Source organism: Cornus florida, unplaced genomic scaffold (assembly GCF_030987335.1).
Source record: "Cornus florida cultivar Cherokee Brave unplaced genomic scaffold, ASM3098733v1 CherokeeBrave_3.0.0_Hap2_Chr10, whole genome shotgun sequence".
Classification (NCBI taxonomy): domain Eukaryota; kingdom Viridiplantae; phylum Streptophyta; class Magnoliopsida; order Cornales; family Cornaceae; genus Cornus; species Cornus florida.
The window spans coordinates 72,223,780-72,245,732 of NW_026775580.1; the positions used below are offsets into that span (position 1 = coordinate 72,223,780).

The 21,953-nt window shown below is 32.7% G+C and overlaps 1 pseudogene; it reads left to right on the forward strand.

Annotated features, from left to right (window-relative positions):
* Window positions 1-12,092: 12,092 nt before the first annotated feature.
* LOC132277838 (aldehyde oxidase GLOX-like) lies at window positions 12,093-21,819 on the forward strand (annotated as a pseudogene).
* The last annotated feature ends 134 nt before the right edge of the window (window positions 21,820-21,953 follow it).

A 21,953-nucleotide genomic window follows, 5' to 3' on the forward strand; every position in this document is an offset into this window, starting at 1 on the left:
AAAATTGGCCTGTTGTTTCCTTGGTTCCATAGTGTCGAATAGAAGGATAATTTAATCTCAATAGTTATCAAAGAGATACCACACTCTTTCAATAAACACTTCATAAAGATAGTTTTGTAACTCTGCAATGGTTAATAAAGTTAAAAATGTCATTTCAGCCATTGTAAAGGGCAAAATTGACCTTCTACCCATTTATCCATCCTGACATCAGCATTAAACGTCTGTTACTTAACGGCAGGGGGTAAGTTGATACGTATGGTCAAAGGTTACAGGGTGTGTGTGGAATATTGAAACCTAGAGGGGGTGTAGGTGGAATTAACCCAATTATATATATGTGTAATGTGATTAAGTTGCACATTACATCCATAAATAGCTCCATTAGGGCCATAAATAACACAAAATATTCTCCAAATTAGTTAAGCGAGTGTTTAGAAAACATGGTACCCGAAGGCCAAAAAGTGATACATTCAATTCAAAAACGTGGTACCTTTGGAAAAAAAATTATACCTTAGCAAAAGGGACTTATTTTTGCAATTGAAAATGGTATTAAACCCCACACCGCTAATTAAGTTGCACATTACATCCATAAACAGCTCCATTAGCGCCATGAATAACACAAAATATTCTCCAAGTTAGAAAGCATGGTACCTGGAGGCCAAAAAGTGGTACCTCCACTTCAAAAACGAGGTACCTATGGAAAAAAAGTGGTACCTTAGCAAAAGAGACTTATTTTTGCAATTGAAAATGGTATTAAACCCCACACTGCTAATTAAGTTGCACATTACATCCATAAACAGCTCCATTAGCGCCATGAATAATACAAAATATTCTCCAAACTAGTTAAGCGAGTGTTTATAAAAAATAGTACTTGGAGGCCAAAAAGTGATAACTTTGGAAAAAAAAAAAAGTGGTACCTTGGCAAAAGGGACTTATTTTTGCAACTGAAAATGATATTAAACCCCACATCGCTAATTAAGTTACACATTAAATCCATAAACCGCTCCGTTAGTGCCATGAATAACACAAAATATTCTCCAAGCTAGCTAAGTGAGTGTTTAGAAAACATGGTACCTGGAGGCCAAAAAGTAGTACCTTCAGTTCAAAAACGTGATATCTTTAGAAAAAAAGTGGTACCTTCGCAAAAAGGGACTTATTTTTGCAATTGAAAATGGTATTAAACCCCATACTGCTAATTAAGTTGCACATTACATCCATAAACAGCTCCATTAGTGCCATAAATAACACAATATTATCTAAGCTAGTTAAGCGAGTGTTTACGAAACATGGTACCTGGAGGCTAAAAAGTAGTACTTTCAGTTCAAAAATGTGGTACCTTAGGAAAAAAAAGTGGTACCTTCGTAAAAAGGACTTATTTTTGCAATTGAAAATTGTATTAAACCCCATACCGCTAATTAAGTTGCATATTAGATCTATAAACACCTCCATCAGCGCCATAAATAACACAATATTCTCCAAGCTAGCTAAGCGAGTGTTTACGAAACATGGTATCTGGAGGCCAAAAAGTGGTATCTTCAGTTCAAAAACGTGGTACATATGGAAAAAAAATAGTACCTTCGCAAAAAGGGACTTATTTTTTGCAATTGAAAATGATATTAAACCCCACACCAGTAATTAGATTGCATATTACATTCACAAATAAATCCATTAGTGCCATAAAGAGTACAAACTATATTCTAATCTAGCTAACTTAAGGGAATGAATAGTACAAAATATAGTCCAAGATCACTTGGAACATTGTTTATCTGCTAATTTTTTTTTTTTTAATTCTACAATATATCGTAAACACAATTATTCTCTACTTTATAGGTAAAGAAGCTGCTTTTAAGCCAATTCCATAATGGAATAGGACCTGGAACCCAAATTATCCTTTAGGAGGTGCCCTCGGTTCTTACAAAATAGGAACTTACCTCCACAAATTAATGTAAGAGCTATCAAAATTAGGGTTAGGGCTTTAACCTTGTAAGGAGAAAGATCAAACAATGGTGAAACCTCGTAAAAAGTTCTCTTTACCTAATAAGTGCCCTCAGTTCTTCAAAGTTTTTCTCCCGGAACTAAATCCATTCATCAATTAAAAAATTCATCAATGTTCATCAATGCCTATCACTACAACAAAAAATTCATTCTACAATTAAAAAATTCATCATTTATCAATTTTATACTCCAATTCACCATTCATCAATGTTCCAAAATAGGAACTAAATCCATTTGTCAAGAAAATCTTAATTTCCTAACACTGTTGTTAAAAAATTTATAAACCTTCTTATTAAGAGCCTAACATGTATTTACGAAATAGAACAACCAAAATCCATTACTTTTCATTAAATCAAAACCATCAAGTCAAGTACCACGTCTACAAAATACTTTAAGTCACCACGAATATCAAAAAAGTTATCATCCATCCAATCTAATAAAGTACGTCAACAAGAAATAAAAAACTAAATCACTAAATTTAAATGAAGCAATCATCTTTTGCAAAATAAGAACACAATTATTAAGTTTGAACATATATTAGCCCCCACTCGTCCTGTAATGACCCGATCATTTGCCTCCCTTTCCTTTTTCCTAAAATTTTACGGATAAATTTTTTTTCGTTTAATTTTCTTTTATGAGTTCTGTTTCTTGTCATATAGTGTCGTCTCGAGTGATTGGAATTGGTTTCTGAGACTCTTTCATACGAATTGACAACTTTATTTGAGAACCGAGTCATTTTCGCATTTTCACTTTTCGGACACTATTCACTTTTTGTCATTTTCCCTATTTCGTTTTTTTCCTTATTCTGTCTTTTCCCCGTTTGTCAGTTTTTGGCACAACCTGACTTTTGATGCTCGGAGTTGGTTTTTGACTTCATGTGTCTTCATCTTCAGTGGTTTCCTCGAAATACGTATCTTTACTTTTGCAACAAAGTACTCTGGTTGCTCCCGGTGTCCATAGGGAATTGGATGCATAGTTCTTTAGAATTATTTTCTTTTCTTGGGGTGTTTTTCGTAAATATCTTTTGAAGATATTTTATTTCAGGGGTATCTAAGAAAATATTTTTGGAAGATATTTTAATTATGGGTCATTAGTGCAGTTTTCACTTTTTAGAGGGGCCATTGTGCAATTAACGAATGTTATTGCAAAAATACCTCCTCTGGAGTTTGGATTCTCGTATGGGATTCATTTTCACAGTTCGTTGAGTTGTGTACTCTTAGAATTTCGTTCTGCGCATTTTTCTCCAATTTTAAAGTTTCTAACCCCGGTTGCCGCCGAACTTATTCGGGGCGTATCTCTTTGCATGGGACTTGGTTTTGGACGCTGTTTCTTTCATTATTTATATTTTCTCATTTTGAATCTTTTTTGTTCACAAAGTTTTGTCATTTGAGCGCGTTTACTCAAAATTCACTTTTCCAGACCCGGCGGGACCCTTTTGGGGCACTTTTTGAGATTTTCTATAAATAGGGGACTTAAAGAAGAAAAATCAGATTTTCTTCTTTTTCTTCCTTTCTTGGCCGGCAGGCATGGATGTCCACGGGTTTGCCACATTTTCTTCTTCTCCTCCACTTGATTCCTAAGTGAAAAGTCTTTGGCCTTAACGTTTATTATTTCCCTCAACGTGTTCTACCTTTCACCCTTATTAGAACCCATTTCTAATCAAATTTTGAGTTTGGATTTGAAGTCAAGTTGTGATTTTCATGGGGCTTCTTAGAGATTCTTGTTCATCGTATTGTCCCCGACAAAACCATTCGGTATCGTCGGATTCGGAGCACTTTTATTTCGGTGGGCCTTTGAGGTTTTCATCTCAAATTGAGTTAGGGGGTGCTATAATTTATATTCTTATTATATAGTATGATATTGATACTTATACAACTTGTTTAGATGCTTAAATATAAAATCTAGAGATTTTATTATTTAATTTTCTTGAATGAGATTTGATTTTCCCGGTTGTTCATAGTTTGTTTTAAACATGTGGCATGATAGGATATTACCCCTTGACATGATCATTGACATATATTAAATTGAGAGCTTTTAGACAAGTAATGAAGTTTTTATTTAATATTTATCTTAGGTGAAAGATTAATTTATGTGGTCTTAACTAGTTTGAAATCAATGTGTGTTACCATATTATATTAGGCCCTAGTATGCTCTTCAACATAGGTGAATTTGAGAGTAATCGGGGGTGTTTTAAAATTTAGAGAATATTTAATTAATTGATTAATTAAATTATTCCATATGTACTATTCATCTCATTTGAATTCCGATTTGATATTTTTGATATGTATGCTATATAGTTTCATATATATTAAATCTAGAATATTTGATTTGGTTTTGAAACCTTTCATTTATTATTTTTCTAGTATTAAAGTTTAATACTGATGGACGTATCTTGCTTAGAATTCACTTGTATCATGTTTTTAAATCAAGTCTTTACATGTTGTATAACATACATCAAATTGAGATCATTTAGATGAATTTCAAAACTTAGAGATTTTAATTAAATGAATTAATTAAAATCTATTCAATGGCTCATTGGTATTGATTAAGTTTCTAACTTAGTAATCATGTTTTTCTTGACAAGTTCCCTCACGTGTATCATTTTGAGAATAACCGGATAAGTTTTGAAACTTATATTTAATTATTTCCTTTGTATGGAATTAAATTCACATGGTCGTGTCTTGTATGGAATGAACTTGTAATTTGACATTGAACTTGCCTTTGACATGATCCTTGATTTGTCTTGTCATCTTGACAATTTAATCCCTTAAGTAGATTAAATATCCTTATATGCTTCCATCGTGTTAATCATGCTTTGATATTGAACTCGTGTTAACTTATGAATCGGACTTGTATTTCATGTACTTTCATCTTTTTATCAAGCATTGTGACTCCTTGTATCTAGGTTTCATTAATGTACTTAATGAACATGCAAATTTGTCTTGGAATGGTTTCACATGTGTTGTTTAGCAATTAATTGAACAATATATCTTATATTTGTGGTATATGTACTTCAATGGATTTCTTATACTATATATCTTGGTTTTAATCTATATAGATACATATTATGATTTCTTGACATTTTACATGCCATTATAGTTGATGAATTTAGGGCATGACTTGTGTGTTCCAAAATCTTGGTTGTGCATGAAACGTGGTTAATGCATTTCTTGTATTTTAATACAATCTTGGTAGCACAACTTGTTGATTTTGGGACTTGGGATATCAATCAAGAATTGACATGGCTAGGACTTGGTTCTAGTACGGGGGAATGTCCTCCTACACTATAGTGCGCACTAGGGGAAAAGTACCCATGGGTTAGTAGCCCTAAAGTGATCTCAAGAGTACGGTTTTAATCCGGGCGATATCCGAGTTTCCACATTGGTTGATTTCACTCTTTAAATTTTTAAGTGCTATTCCTTGAAGATTTAAACTTGTCGTGTATGTGAAATGCTCCAATCTTGTTTACTTGCATAACTATTATACCTTGTTTTTGATTCATGTATAACTCCTTTCGTGTTTCATGGAATGTTCCATCCTTATTTAATTGCATAGATATTATGCCTTATTCTTGATTCAAGTATAACTCATTTCGTGTTTCATGGAATGTTCCATCCTTATTTAATTGTATAAATATTATGTCTTATTCTTGATTTATGTATAACTCATTTCGTGTTTCATGAAATGTCCCATCCTTATTTAATTGCATAGATATTATGCCTTGTTCTTGATTTCGTGTATTACTCCTATCGTGTTAATTGAAATGTTTCAATCTTGTTTACTTGCATAGATATTATGCATTATTCTTGATTTCATATATTACTCTTGTCTTGCTAATTGGAATGTTCCAGTCTTGTTTACTAGCATAGATATTATGCCATGATCTTGACTTTATGCATTTATCTTATCTTGTTAATTGGAATATCCCAATCATGTTAATTGCATCGATAATGTAATCCCTGTTAGCTCGTATTCAAGCATCCTTCTTGCCGTGTTTCTTGGATTATCCCAATCTTGATTTGTTTCATACATATATATGTATCATAATTCATGTTATTAGCACTCTAGGGTAGCTTAGGATGCTCCATGAGTCTCATTTTGACATTGACGTTAGGTGGTATGACTATCTTGAACTGTTCCATATAGTCTAAAAATCTCTAAAGAAATCAAGTTGATGCATGCTCATTCTCTACGAGTAAACTTGTTTACTCACCCCGAAGTTACTAAGGGATTTGTTCAGGTATGAAGACTTGGTTCGTGATGCTTGTCGTTCATTGGGATGGCTTGTAGTTTCGAGTTTCCATTTCATGCAAGTGTTAGCATGAAATATCATTTGGTAGCCTTATGTATCAAACTTGTATTCTTTGATTTCATTATGTAATATGTACATAAGTACACTCTTTTCATTGTATTCAACATGTATAATATGAGGCTAAGGGCTAAGCATGTTTATATTTGCACTTGCACTCATTTGGTGCCACATTTTGTTTTGAAATGTATTTTTATCAACCATGAAGGTTTGGCATGTCAAATCTTATAAATGAAATGTAATGAGGCCGTAGGCCATTGTAACATGTTTAAAATGTCATATTACACTTGCGTGTATGTTCACATCATCACACATTAGCTTATAATACAAATTGATCATGCCATGGGGGTTTCCAATGAGACTTAGGAATTCTTTCATCATTTGGTGCATAGCAGGCCTGATTCTTAATTTTTTGACCTGTTTCAGTCGACCGGTGGCTTGTTTTGGTTGACCGATTCTCCTTTGGTTTCATTTGTTCATCAAAATCTTCCAACTCCAGTAGCCATTTTCACTATCGAGGCCCATTTCGGTCCACCGGTTCTTTGTTTCGGTCGACCGAAACTCATCTTTTTATCTTGAGCCTCAAACCGGTCGACCGGTTTGTCACTTTGGTTGACCGAACTCGGAGTTCTTTCTTCTATTTTTTCTTGGCTCATTTCGGCAGACCGATGCTCCATTTCGGTCGACCAAAATGGAGCTGCTTTGTGAGTTTGTTTGGTTTGTTGCCTAGACAGGTTAACCTTGTTTCATTTGCTCCCACTTAACCTTGTTCGTCTTATTTAAGCCATTTAAGGGCGTACGTGATCTAGTTTGAACTAGATCTTATCTTTTTGGGTGTCATTGGCGCCATATGGTATCATTTAACCTTTTTATCTTAGTTTCTGCTTCCGGTTATTTCTTTGGGTTCCGTGACTTCATGGAAGGTCACATTTGCGTCTGAGAGATGATCTATATCTTGTGAGACTTGGTTTATCTTTTGCTTCCGCATCTACTTTCTTTGAGTTTCTTGACCTCATGGAAGGTCATCAAAGTGTCTTAAAGGCGTGTAGTGTCTTAGGAGACCGTTGTCTTGTTTCTTGCTTCCGCATCTGGATCCATTATTGGGTCAATCTTCGGTTTATCACTGATCCACCGGGTTGAATCAAAACTCCGATTGTTACACATCCATACAAAGTTTTGATTGCAATATTGGCCCGCACTCATCCATACAAAGTCTTGATGGCAAGAATCGATCGTCCAATCACATTGTCAAAAAAAAAAAAAAAAAGTTACTACATTTAATTGTATCACATTAACAAAAAAATTAACCAACCTTAAAGAAGTAGGCGAAACAGAAAAGGTGAAGGAGAGGAACTGAAAAATTGGACAAATTTTCAAACTCTTAAATAAAATGAAAAAATATAATTAAATGCATAAGATGAGGCATTCCAGAATTTCTAGACTGGGGCATTCCAAAATTTCAATAACACATCAGTATAATTATAACTGTACGTAAAGAAAAATATAATTCTAGATTGGGGCATTCCAGAATCTCAATAACACATTAATCTCTTTAAGTTATAATGTATAGGATGTATGTTTGAATTCATGATAATCATTCTATTCTCATCATACAATTAATATATATATATATATATATATATATATATATATATATATATATATATAAGTAACATCCTACAATTAATTAGGACCCAGATCTATATCAAAATTCTAAATGGTCTTCATGTATAAGAGGTCTAGAGACCAAATTGTCTCCCTATTATCATTGAAAAATTCTAAAGATTTAATTATGACCCAGATCCATATCAAACATGATCTTTGGATACCATAATTTTTTTAACAATTGCATTATTGAAAAAGTTATTCAAAAGTCCCAAACAGCCTTGCTGATTAAAATGGTGCGAAAAAAAAAAATCTACCATACCAACTATTTAGATGTTGTATATAATAATTAAGAAATATTTGTAAGCCAACAATAATACCAAAATATAGAATGACATTTTTTACAAAGCAAATAATAAACTTGTTTATAGTTTCACCATAGCTGAAATGAGGTTTGTAAGAAACATTAAGGGTAAGACTAGGAAGATTGCTTAAGTATGAATGAGACCATATTATCCATGGGTGGTAAAGAATGTTAAAAATACCTGAGTCTAGGGTTAAAACATTATACACATTTTAGTTTAGAAAACAAATGCTTGCAACAAAAATTTTTCATTTCAATTTTCAGGAATTTTCAACATTAAAAGGCCTATCCAATCTATCCTTTTAAAATTTTAATGCCACCAAATCTCTTGCACTCACTAAGCTATCAAGCATGTCCACTACAAAACCATATTCTTACTAAGTTTGCCCTACAACAATGAGTGATAAAAAATCATCCATTTAAATGATTCAGTAGGATATGCTATGCCATTTAAAAGAGTTTAGTGGGACCAATAATTTACTGATTTAGGATCACAATAAATAGATGACATTGAAAATATGATACCAAATAACCATAATGGTGTTAGAATGTAAAATGGGACAACAGCCTCCTGTTTGAAGAAAATCTGGGTTAATATTTTTTAGAACATTCGTTTGACATCCGAATTGAGAAAACTTGAAATTATAAATCAGGAATTTTTTGGAATTTTTGGAGGTCAACAAGTCGGTCAAGTAAACTGTTCAAAAATCATGTTACAACTAGTGGAAAATTTTGGACAGCAGCTACTACCGGATTTTTATAAATATAACGATTTGGCCAAAAATTACAAATTTAATTTTGGAAGTACTAGACATATAGAGGAACCTGGGGTAAAATTTTCGTACCAATTGGAGCACTAACGCTCCTCATAAAATTTACGTTCCAGACAAAGACTTTGTTGAATTTAACAAGAAAGCTGGAAATGCACCGTACCGCTCCAATTTCTGCCCACAATAGAATACATTTAAGGTCACCCAATCCTTTACAGAAAATAACTTCATTCCATATATTAAACAATATGTCCTCAGATACAACTTGATTATTAAAAAAAACCTTTATACAAACATTTAATCAAACACTAAATATGCAACATGAGATATTATCTAGTTAAGTACATAAATTTTTGGCATCAGTAATATATTACTTCAATTGGGAGGGATGTCAAACATAGAAAATTAAAGAGTAGAAATTGAAATAAAGGTATATAAGAAATTGATTTCCAGAACATCAATATATATATATATATATGCATATGCGTTAGAAATATAGAACAAACACTCACCTTAACTATGAATTTTTTGTTATTGCTGACTCTTTTTTAGGCTGTTATTGTGTCATCTCCATTTCTTCTTTCATCTCTTTGCTGGTAAGTGGTGAAAATAATATTGTATTTAGTATCAGATATATTCACTTTCTTCTTACTACTAAATTACTAATCATCAATTCATCATATTGCTCTTATAATTATAATATTGGACAACAATTCATGCACCTTAGAGTATAAGAAACTGGAATAATTAATAAACCATCAAATTGAGAATAATTAAGAACTACTAACAATATATATTTTTGTAATCCGAAATCACTACTTTTAAGAGTATCTTTAAATTCTTCACCCGATAATTAGTTGCTTACTCTATATTTTCCACACATATGAGAGATGATAAATGTTTCATAAGAGGAAAAGGGGACAATTAAATATAAGAAACTGCACTAATCAAACATGAAACTAAACTAAGAATTAATTCTAGTTTGGTTCATGTAATGAAGTGTATGTAAAATTAAATGGGGTTCTAGTTTCATCACTAAGCTCAAGAATCTGTGTAAAATTAAATGGGGTTCTAGTTTCATCACTAAGCTCAAGAATCTGTAGTTCCTTTTGTTCTTTTTGTCTAGTTTTTCCTTAATTTTGTTATTGTCTAAATTAATACCACAAAATTAACAAGTAGCAAACAATTTCCATTATCAGTCAACATCAACACTTACAGGGGATTGTCCTTTTAGTCCTAACGTCGACACTCGATTCCTTAAGACCTCCACCTTGTGAAATTGGATTGATCTGGTGCACAACCCCTAATCATATGCTAGCCCTGAAAACCCTAATATTTCCTACCACCAACCCTCCAATTTTCAACATGAAAACCTATATCTTGTCAATAGAAAAAATACATACTTGTGTAAAAATATACATCTACAGATATATATTACCTAAAACCCTAGATTCGTCCTTGAATTAAATTGTGAAGGAGAGAGAGATACAACCTAGGTCTGGCTTAATTCCACACTAAATAGAATCGGTTAGCAGAGAGAAAAAAAGTGGAGAAGACCTCCATGTTCGCTGATGCTGTGTGCCGAGATGTGTGGCATGTTCTTGCTTTGCTTGTTAGACAGAGAGGGGGAGAGAGAGGGCGCACGAATGATGGTGAAATGGCTGTTACAGAGAGGGGGGGAGAGAGAGAGGGCTCTTGAGCTTCATGAATGAGATTTCAGTGAGGGTTAGGGCAGAGAGAGATGTCTCTTACACGAATGAGAGAATTCAATGAGGTTAGGGCTCCAAAGGTAAAATGAATTGCAACATGGACAAGGGCATTTTAGGCAACTCAAAAAAAAGGGAGAAGGGTATTTTAGGTAACACAAATTTTAAACAGTAAAAATTCATGTGCCACCTTAACAATTTAGTCAAACACATTTTTTTGAAACTATGGTACTTTGACTAAATGGATATGTAAATATAGGCCACTAAGCCCATTTTTTTGTAAAAATCCCTTTAATTTAATACTATAATAAGGTTTTGCAAAAAAATTGGGAGGGCCATGGTGGAGTGTTTTTTGCCTTAGAGTCATTTTGGTGAAGTCAAAAGACTTGTAAAAGGTAATATTGTACTTTCATGATTTAAATGAGTCAATTTAAAAGTCAAAAAGTAATTACCTACTCTTATGTGGTTGGGGTGCTATTGTTCAAATTTGCAAATTTAAGGGAACAATTGGATCACACTCTCTTTATTGCAAACCTGAAGGGATGTGAGTGCAAATTACCCTTAATATTAAATATTGTAATACCAGTTTTTAGATCCAAATTATCAACATGTGTTGTTCCTTCTAATATTTACTTTAATTAGTGTGCAAGGACCAAGTTCTAGTAGCATTAATTTTAGGAATCAATAATAGGCCGGATCCATAGTAGCGTTGCAATAGACAATAACGAAGCAACTTCACGAAGTGGAAGTGTTCAATATAGAAAAACCAAATAAATTCTAGAATCTATTAGGTTTGGAAGAGAGGAACTGAAAATGTATTATTGGGAATAGTTGTCAGAAAGTATTGAGTATTTACAATTATTTATATATATAAAAAAAATCTTAAAAATTTATCTACTAGAAAAATAACCTTTAAATATATATATATATATTTAAAGGAATAAATCCCAAATAGAAAGGCGAAAAACCATGAGGAGACAAGAGTAAGTCTGAGACAGTCTCGGCAAGGAAAATGGTGTTCTCTTGTTATTTGATTTTAGTATTTGTTCTTCTTTTGAATCTTTTTACCCATTTTAGGATTACACTTCTACTAGTATTATTAATTGTAAAGAGATCCAAGCATCTCAGAAATTACTTGAAAGTTGAAACAATGTTTAAAACAATTGCTTTTTATTTATTTATTTTTGCTTTGGTTTATAATGGCAATAATAACTATGCATGACATAAAATATACCTACCAAAAGCAATAACACCGTAAATCATTTCCCAATAAATCCTTTTAAGTCCCCAGCGTCACATTCTCAAATCTCACCTATCAAAGCCCACATACCCCCAAAACAAAATTCATGACGCTTCTCACCTTCCTCCTCCGGCAGCTACTATTTATAGCAGTCGGACAATGTTGCCTGACTCTGACCCACGCTTCTGCCGGCGGGGGGTGGAACCTTCTAAGTCACAGCATTGGCATATCAGCCATGCACATGCAACTCCTCCACAGCGACCGTGTTGTCATCTTCGACCAAACCAACTTCGGGCACTCCAACATCTCACTGCCAAACGACAAATGCCGCAACAACCCCAAGGAATTGGTTTTTAAAAGCCGACTGCACGGCCCACTCTGTCGAATACGACGTCACAAGCAACACTGTACGGTCCCCTCTGTTGGAAATTTATATATATATATAATAAAAATTATTTTATGGTCCTATGCACTACGTTCTCTAAAGTAGAATTGTAATGTAATTATTGATACTTGATGAATTGGGTTTGTACATTTTAATTTGGTGGTCTAATTGGGAGTATGATTTTATACCGTTGAATTGTGGTTTTCCAACTTATTGGTGTGATTTATTTATAACCATTGATATTTAAGTTTCTATCATAGCAAGGGAGACTTAGATATGATTGTTTGTAGAGAAGCCGTCCCCTCCAGAATTCCGAAGTTTCTTATGGCTTAATTCGAAATGAAATATACCTTGTGTTCCAAAATAATCCTTGAGTGACAAATGGGAAATTCATGGAAAGTTAACTATACTTTATTTTCGTTAGCGGAAAAGCAAGACGAATTCTATTTCATATTGATTAGTCCAATACAGTAAGTAATGGAAATTATTAATTATATTATAAATAAAATTAGCCAATTTTTCGAGTCAAGTTGATTCAGATTATTCCAACGTTTGATTATTTATTTGTTTGTCGCACAAAAAAACTTTTTGAAAATCGTATTGATAATGACCTTTTAACCAATTTTTCCATTGATTCATTCCAGAATTCCGAAGTTTCTTATGGCTTAATTCGAAATGAAATATACCTTTTGTTGTTATATATAAGGGTTTTAAAACCCTTATTCAGACCTATCGTATCCACAACTTTAGAAGGGTGTAAATCACTCTATTTTTTTCAGATCTCTCAAAGGACAATAAGGAATTCTCAAAGAAATTCACAAAGGATTACATAAATATTTTAAGGTATATGTGCGTTAATCATCAATCAGGTATGAGTCTAAATTATTTTTTAATTAATTAAAATATTCTTGATTTCTATATGAATTAATTTGATTAAAACCCAACTATTGGTATCACAGCTAGGTTATACTATGGTTTTAATTTTATAAAAATCAAAATTGAAGTAATTAAATTTATGTGCTTGTAATTTATATTATCCTATTATTGTTTTCGGTTCAATACTTTTTTTCTTGTCGTGGAAATTCATTGTATCTATGACGCTAACGTTATTCAAAATTGCATATGGGCGACTTCGTTAAACGTGCTGATCAATTCAGTCAGAATTTTTGTTACCTGTTGAAAAAACTATTCTTGATATGAACAAGCTATTTGAGTTTGTTAATTTCGATTTTGATGAAGAAAAAATCGGGTCAAGGATAGCTTCGTAGGTAGAGTCATCTGTATTATTCAACCAAAACAAACAAAAGGTGGTCTGATGTAACTTGAATTTAATGACATGCAAAATGAGAATAATTATAGAATTTTTTTGTATGTACTGAACTAAAGTACTAGGCATACGTGTTTCTTTGAAACATGACTTGTCCAACATATATAATATTGTATATGTGTTTGAATAAATCTGTTTGAAAAATATATAAATTTGATGTTTAATTGAGTATTTAATTTTTATATATAATATTCAATTTATGTACTAATGCATGAATTAATAAACTAGTGGATGTCAAGTCAAAACTTGATGAGTATTTAACCCAAATGGATGAATTTGTGTTCTTGAACTCCTTGAATGATTAAATAAGATTAAGGAGAGATTGATCTGCCAAGTGCATATATACTGTTGTAATATGTATGTTAATAGACTATTTAAGGAGACTTCAAATTGTGAAGTTTGATTAGATAAAGTATGAAGTATGATTGGATATTATATTCACCGTTTAATTTTTTTGGCTTTAGTACATTATTTGAAGTCATGAATGACCACATATGTGCAGTAAGAACACGAAGGATAATAAAATTTGTGGTTTCATGAATTTAAAGTTAGTTTAGTTATTGGAATGTGTTTACATATACATACATCAAATGTACATATGTATATTGAGATTGAAATATATATATATTTTCAAATTACTGTACACTGAGGTATTAAAACTTGCTTTACATGCACAATTATACATATGCTTCTTGAAGTATTATTTGAGATCTTTATTATGAGGCATATATCTTGAATTACATGTGCAAGTGTTTTTTAGTTTAATGTGAAGTTGCGTGGCGGTTTAGCCACACATCTAATGTTTTTGAGTAATTCATAGTAGTTGTTCAAATTTAAATTGAATGACTTATGAGGCTTGAGTGCCATAAGCAAGTTTTATTAATCTGATTGATTTAAAGATTTAAGTTTTAATTATTTAATTTTAGGTTGAAAAACCTATGGAACTTGTGTGCAATAAACAAGCAGCATGAACCTAATTGATTTAAAGATTCAAGTACTTTTAAATTATTTACCGGAAATATAATATGTATGAATCATGATTTTAAGGTTTCTTTTAATTAAAATATATAAAACTGAGATTTTTAAATCTTGATTGATGTGCATGTTATTATTATATTGTTCATTGTAATTTCTTGATATGTATGGAGAAGCTTTATTTTATTTATGTTAAAGCTATTTTATATTACAGTGAAATCAAGTGTTTCATAATATTTGGGTTTAGTCTATGTGCATTATAAATAAATTATTTAACTTAAATAAATAGAACTTCTACAGTATAGGTTCTTACTTGGGGTTTAGGAAGACCGGTAAAGTGACCGTTTCAAATGTGGTAGCCAAAGTGGGTGATGCCTGCCAAAAGGTGACACGCTCACGGAAGTTATTATTATTTTTGAAATTCTAAGGCATTGGTCTTATTGATTAGTCTTACAGTGCACTTACTTACATAAGGACATTTGTTCTGCCAAAAGGTAATCAATGTCTTCGTGTGGGATAAGTAAATAGAATATTTGAGAGTGTTTGGATTATAACTAAATAACCCTCTTGCCAAAAAGTAGTGGAAGTGTTTAGCAATAATTTAAGCATAATCAAATAAGTTTATGTGAGATTTAATTGCAGGTTTGGGAGGTAAAGTAAAATCTAAAATTCTGTCAAAAGGTAATTTTTAGATGACATTTTATCTGGTCCCGTAGGGTGGACAGTTTTGCACATAATAAAATACCTTGAAAAATTCGGCTTAAAATCCTAAGCACGAATTAAAGTAATAATCCCTAAAGCTGTGACATATTATTTTATATGTTGTTTATGTGATGTTATTCAATATAACATTTACTCAGGTTACAGACGCTTCAGCAATTTAAAGATAGTTCATAGGGATTAAACCATTGAATGGTTAAAATTATATTGCCTAGAAGACATGTTTTGATATTATATTAGGTTTCTTGAACTACGAGTCTGTGTTTTTTTTTAAGGAAGAAACATATATGCCCAGTGCAGAGTCTTCTTAGGTAGAAAAGTTTTTAAGTGGACTAAATGTACTACCATGCCATTAAATTAATTTATGCTTCCATTGGTGATACCATTCAGGGTGGTATTCTGGTTTTTGATACTGCAAATGAGCTTCTTGCTTTTATCAAGAAAGAGTTAATGGGCATTTAGAAGTAATTACAATACTATTATCTGACATAGATTATGTCAGTGAGATATGATGGCAATGGTTCGGTAAGGGAATACATCGATAAGATGTGTAAGCTGGTTAATGATCTGAGCTTTTCAAGGTGAATTATAATTCACAAAAAGTTAAATGTGGCATTAACCAGCTGTTAGCACTTTGTGTGATTGAAGGGGAATGACTCAAGGGTGTTAAAACTGAGTCAGCTCTTCTTGCCATGACAACAAGAATCGTTTCAAGAATAAACTAGGTGGTAAGAAAGTGAATAAGGCTAAACAGAATAAAGAAAGGCAGAACAATACATGAAAAGACATTGATCATGGAATGATAAATGTTGATCCTGTAGGAATAAAAGGACATCAAAAGAAAAAGGTTATTGTGGTGAAAAAGAAAACCAAAGCAGGAAAGAAAATTGTCATGTTAATAGTTGAGCCTAACTTGGTAAAAATATAGGTATAGACATGGTGAATGGATTCGGGTGTAATCCTACTTGTTTCTTGTTTTTCTATAGACTCAATACCTTCCAAATAAAATCATGTTTTGGTTAGAGAGGATTCATCTATGCGATGCATAGGATATTGGGGAATGTCTCTCCAAAGAGACCTGAATGCTTGGTCAAGGATGAAATTATTGAGCCACAAATTTTATACGTTGGTTGTATCAAAGGACAGATGCAAAGAAACGCAATTTTGAGGCTAGTCGATCATTTGGTCTTTTAGACTATATTTATACTGAATTTTGTGGTCCATTTCTTATTGTAACTCATTTGCGGTAAAAGTATTTCTTTGTCTTCATTGATGAGTTCTCAAAGTATAATTGTGTACTTAATCTACCAGAAGTCCAAAGCACTTGATATGTGTAAAATATACCAGACTAAAGTTGAAAGTAGTTGGTATAAAGATTATGGTTTTAAGATTGGATTAAGGTGGTGAGTTTTAATGGGAGAATGGTGAGGAGGGTGTAAATCGTAGTACTTTTAGTACATACTTAAAAAGAGCAGTGCATTGTGTCACAGTATACCACTCCTAGTTTTCCTGAACAGAATAAAGTTGCAGAAAATAGAAAGTGTAGGGATGTCTTATAGAGACAGAGTTATATAATGCAGATATTAAGGAGCTTAATACTCACACTACCAATGATTATTTTATTGGGTATCTTGAAAGATTAAATGATTCGAGATTTTACTATCCTATAGACCTATGGAGATTTTTTGAAATATGTCATGCATATTCAATGAGAGTGGTGAATACGGTAGGAGTTTAAGATATTGTAGTTTCTTTTGTAGAAAAACATTTTCAGGCTTCATTCCACTTTCTTTAGTGATTTCAATTAAAGTTCATATTCCCACTCTTTTAGTTTTTTAACTTAATTAGTTATTTCTTCTTTGCAGGTTTTTCTTTCAGTTTCCAATCTAGTTCCTAAGGCTGTTTAGCTTAGGAGATCTTCTAGAGCTTGGACGTATACTGTAGTTGGTGATTTTTGAGGTGTCTGATGGATATAAGACAAAATTGATGGCCAAATGCTTAAGCAAAAGTTAAGTGTTGATTTCTTTGAGATTTTTTCTCCAGTTTCATTAAAGGACTCTTTAAAAGTCATTATTTAATTATCACTCATTTATGACTTAAGTAAGTTTTACAGCAGTGGTATCCAAATTTTGATACAATGGTTACTAATTGTAAGTTCAAAGAGAATGTTATGGATAAATGCATATACCTCAAGTTCAGTAGGAGTCATTTTAGTTTTCCTTGTCCTATATAGTTGATGATTTTTTGCAAGGTAGCAATGACATTCATGTGATACATGATATTAAGAATTTTATGTAAAGTTTTTGACATGAAGGACATGGCTATAAAATATGTCCTTGGCATTAGAATCCATAGAGAACATGCTACTGAAATATTTGGACTTTCTCTAAAGACTTATATTAATTAAGTATATGGAAACAATTTAAAGGTGACTATGTATAATAACCCCATTGACATAAAGTACATTTTCAAGCGTAAGAAGGTTAAGGTTTAAGTGTCATTAAGATTTTTCTATATGGTTACAAAAAGATTTGCAAATCCTCTTACTAAAGTCTTCAACTGAAGATAATAAAGTATTTAAAGAGCACGTGATTCGGATAGGTATTCGAGAGTCATTATTTTATGATGTCTAGTATTTTTTTATTTTTATATAAGCTACATTGCAGTTAGTTTCTTTACGCCTTGTGGTGACAATTATTTTTCCTCCAGTTTACACCTTATGGTGACAGTTATTTGCATCCAAAATAAAGTTATGATGCATCATTATTATTATCTTGATATATATGGTTTATGCACGTGCTATTATGTTTGTCTGTGAGTGGTATTTCACTTACGAGGTTGTTTCGGCTAGATATGAGATTTACATCATATCGGTAAATCCAAGTATAAGATTTGTCTGGGAGTGGTATTTCACTCATGAGGTTGTTTGGATTAGATGTGAGATTGACACCACATTGGTAAATCCAAACATACATATTAAAGTTTGCCTATGGGAGTATTTCACACTCCATGAGGATAGCTTGGGCTAAATATGGGATTGGCTCTATATCGGTAAACCCTCACATTGAATAGAATGTTGGCAGTTTGCTGGAATATGTTCAGGTGACATACCGCGATAGTATGAAGCAGGACGGATAATGAGGTGTGTGTTTAGACCATATGCAGTTTGCACATATCTTGATATATAGTAAAAACCACTATATTTGCTTGAATCCTAGATGGAATCGGTTTTGAGACCATGGAATTGTTTAGACTAATATATTACTTGTCTACGCATTCATGATCCACTATTGAGGAAATTTATGAAGGAGAGTGATGTAAAGTTTCAATTTATCAATTTCGATAATTGTGTTTTTTAAATAAAAATGAGTGGCCACTCGACTTTTATAAAGTGTTGTTGCAATTCATAGTATCATTTTATAAAACTTAAAGTGCATGGACCAAGTGAGAGATTGTTGGAAATTTATATATATATATAATAAAAATTATTTTATGGTCCTATGCATTACGTTTTCTAAAGTATGATTGCAATGTAATTATTGATACTTGATGGATTGGGTTTGTAGTTTCCAATTTGGTGGTCTAATTGGGAGTATGGTTTTATACCGTTGGATTGTGGTTTTCCAATTTATTTGATGTGATTTATTTCTAACCATTGATATCTAAGTTTCTATGATAGGAATGGAGACTTAGATATGATTGTTTGTAGAGAAACCGTCCCCCCCTGTTGTTGTTATATCGTATCGACAACTTTCAGAAGGGGGTAAAACACTCTATTTTTTTCAGATCTCTCAAAAGACGATAAGGAATTCTCAAAGGAACTCACAGAAGATTACATAAATATTTTAAAGATATATGTGCTTTAATCATTAATCAGGTACGAGTCTAAATTATTCTTTAATTAATTAAAATATTCTTGATTTCTATATGGATTAATTTGATTAAAACCCAACACCCTCATGATCCTCACTGACACGTGGTGCTTCTCCGGTGCTGTCATGCCTGACGGCCGTCTGATCCAAATGGGCGGGTGGAACAATGGAGATCATGTGGTCAGAATTTATCGGCCATGTAGTGACTGTGATTGGGAGGAAGTCCACTCTGGGTTAGCTCAAGGAAGGTGGTACGCCACCAATCACATATTGCCTGACGGCCGGCAAATCATCATCGGTGGTATACAATAGTTCAACAACGAGTTTTACCCCAATACTTCTTCGTCTACAAAAGCTTTTAATTTATCCTTTCTAGCTCAGACCAATGACCCGAAGATAGACAACAACCTATACCCGTTTGTTTTTCTTAATGTTTGATGGAAATTTGTTTATTTTTGCAAATAATCGAGCTATATTATTTGATTACTAGAAGGGTGTCGTCGTGAGGACGTACCCAGAGATCCCCGAAGGCGATCCTTGGAATTATCCGAGCACTGGATCTTCAGTTCTCCTTCCATTGAAGGACTTACAGAGACCTCAAATTGAAGCTGAAGTTTTGGTTTGTGGTGGTGCACCGAAAGGATCGTTCATCAGGGTAAATCAAAGTCGCAAGTTTGTTGGGGCTTTGGATATGTGTGGGCGGATTAAAATAACCGACCCGAATCCCCAGTGGGTTGTGGAGAAAATGCCTCTGCCTCGGGTTATAGGTGACATGCTTTTACTACCAAACGGTAACGTATTAATCATTAACGGTGCAGCATCCGGTGTTGCCGGATGGGATTATGCTCGGGATTCGGTTCTCAAACCCTTAATTATCGGCCCAGTAGTCCAATAGGGTCTCGGTTTGAGATACAAAACCCAAGCACCATACCCCGCATGTACCACTCAACGGCATGGTTATCAAAATTGCGATTCTAAGTCGTAAAATCGCACGATTCTACGACTTAGAACTCAAAATCGAGTCAAATCGCAGCAAAATTGCTCAATTGGTAGAATCGGGGGTAGAATAGGTAGAATCGGAGGTAGAATCGTATGATTCTACACGATTCTATAAAATTAGTTGTTTGGGCCTTTAATTTTGGGCTTTTTTTATTTTTTGGTTGGTTTGGCTACAAAATAAAAGAGGCCTGACCCAAGTATATTACACAAAGTTAAATATTTATTCTATAAAATATAAATTATTTTTCATTAGTGGCAGAAAAAGATATATATATATATATATATATATATATATATATATATCAATTATTTTTACCATGCATGTGGATGTTCCATAATATTTTTTGTGTTTAATTATAAAAAATTAAAATGATCAAATATATCTCAAGGATGCATACTCGTGACTAACAGGTTTAGGCAAATTTTAGTTTCATGATCAATATTTTCATTTGACTAACTTTTTTTTTTTTTTTTTGAAGTCTTATCATATATATTAAAAATTAAAAATAATTTAAAAACTTAAAAGACTTGCCGGATATGCCAGCCAAGGTATAATTTTATAGTCTAAACTGATAATATAATGAGATCGAGTTAACACGTGGTTCATGAATTTTGTTGTGCTAACTCTTGATTAATTTCATACTTGTGACTAATAAGGTCACATATACCGTAACACTTGGATTGGTGGACAAAAAAGTCTTTTATTTCTTCACCTTTCAAAGAAAAAAAAAAAAAAAAATTGCATAAAGTAAAAAAAAAAATTTCCTTTCTAACATCGGAGATGGATGAGAAAAGATTTGAGATTTGTAAACTCATATTATTTTGAACTACATTCTCTTTTATTTATATTTGGATTTTAAAATATTGTTAGAATTTGAGATTTGTGAACTCATGGATATGTAATATTGTGTGTTTTGGTCTCATTTTTGTTATATTTTATGGATCTTATTGTTCAAGAAGTTAATTTCAATTGTTTTTTCACAATTTAGTAGAATCTTATGATTCACGATCCAATTCTACGATTCCGATTCTATGAAGTCCAAAACGATTCTGCATAGAATCCCGATTTTAACAACCTTGCTCAACGGCAATTCTACTGCGTGATGGCAGGGTTCCTGTTAGTGGCAGCAATCCTCATCAATTCTATAACTTCACCAAAGTCTTTTTTCCAACAGAATTGAGTTTAAAGGCTATCTCGCCATCATATTTGGATTCAGGGTCGGCAAGTTTGCGTCCGAAAATTATTTTGCCCGTTTCTCAAGCTGAAGTCGGATATGGGCAGAAGGTAACCATTCGGTTCACAGTAATGGATGTGGTAAATGAGAATTTGGTATCCTTTACAATGATAGCACCATCATTCAATACGCATTCATTTTCAATGAACCAAAGATTGTTGGTGCTTGGTGGAAACAATGTGCGAAAAGTAGAGAATTCTACTTATGAAGTGACAGTGATGACACCTAGTTCAGGCAATCTTGCACCTCCTGGGTATTATCTTATATTTGTGATTCATCAAGAAATTCCTAGTGACGGTACGTGGATTCATATACAGTAATTTGTATATATTTATATATGTATAGACCAAATACACAATTCATTCCCATTTCAAATTGATCTCAACCGTGTTGTATCTATGGGTTTTTTTTTTTGGTAAATTCATAAGATGCTAAAGTTTGAATAATTTGCAAG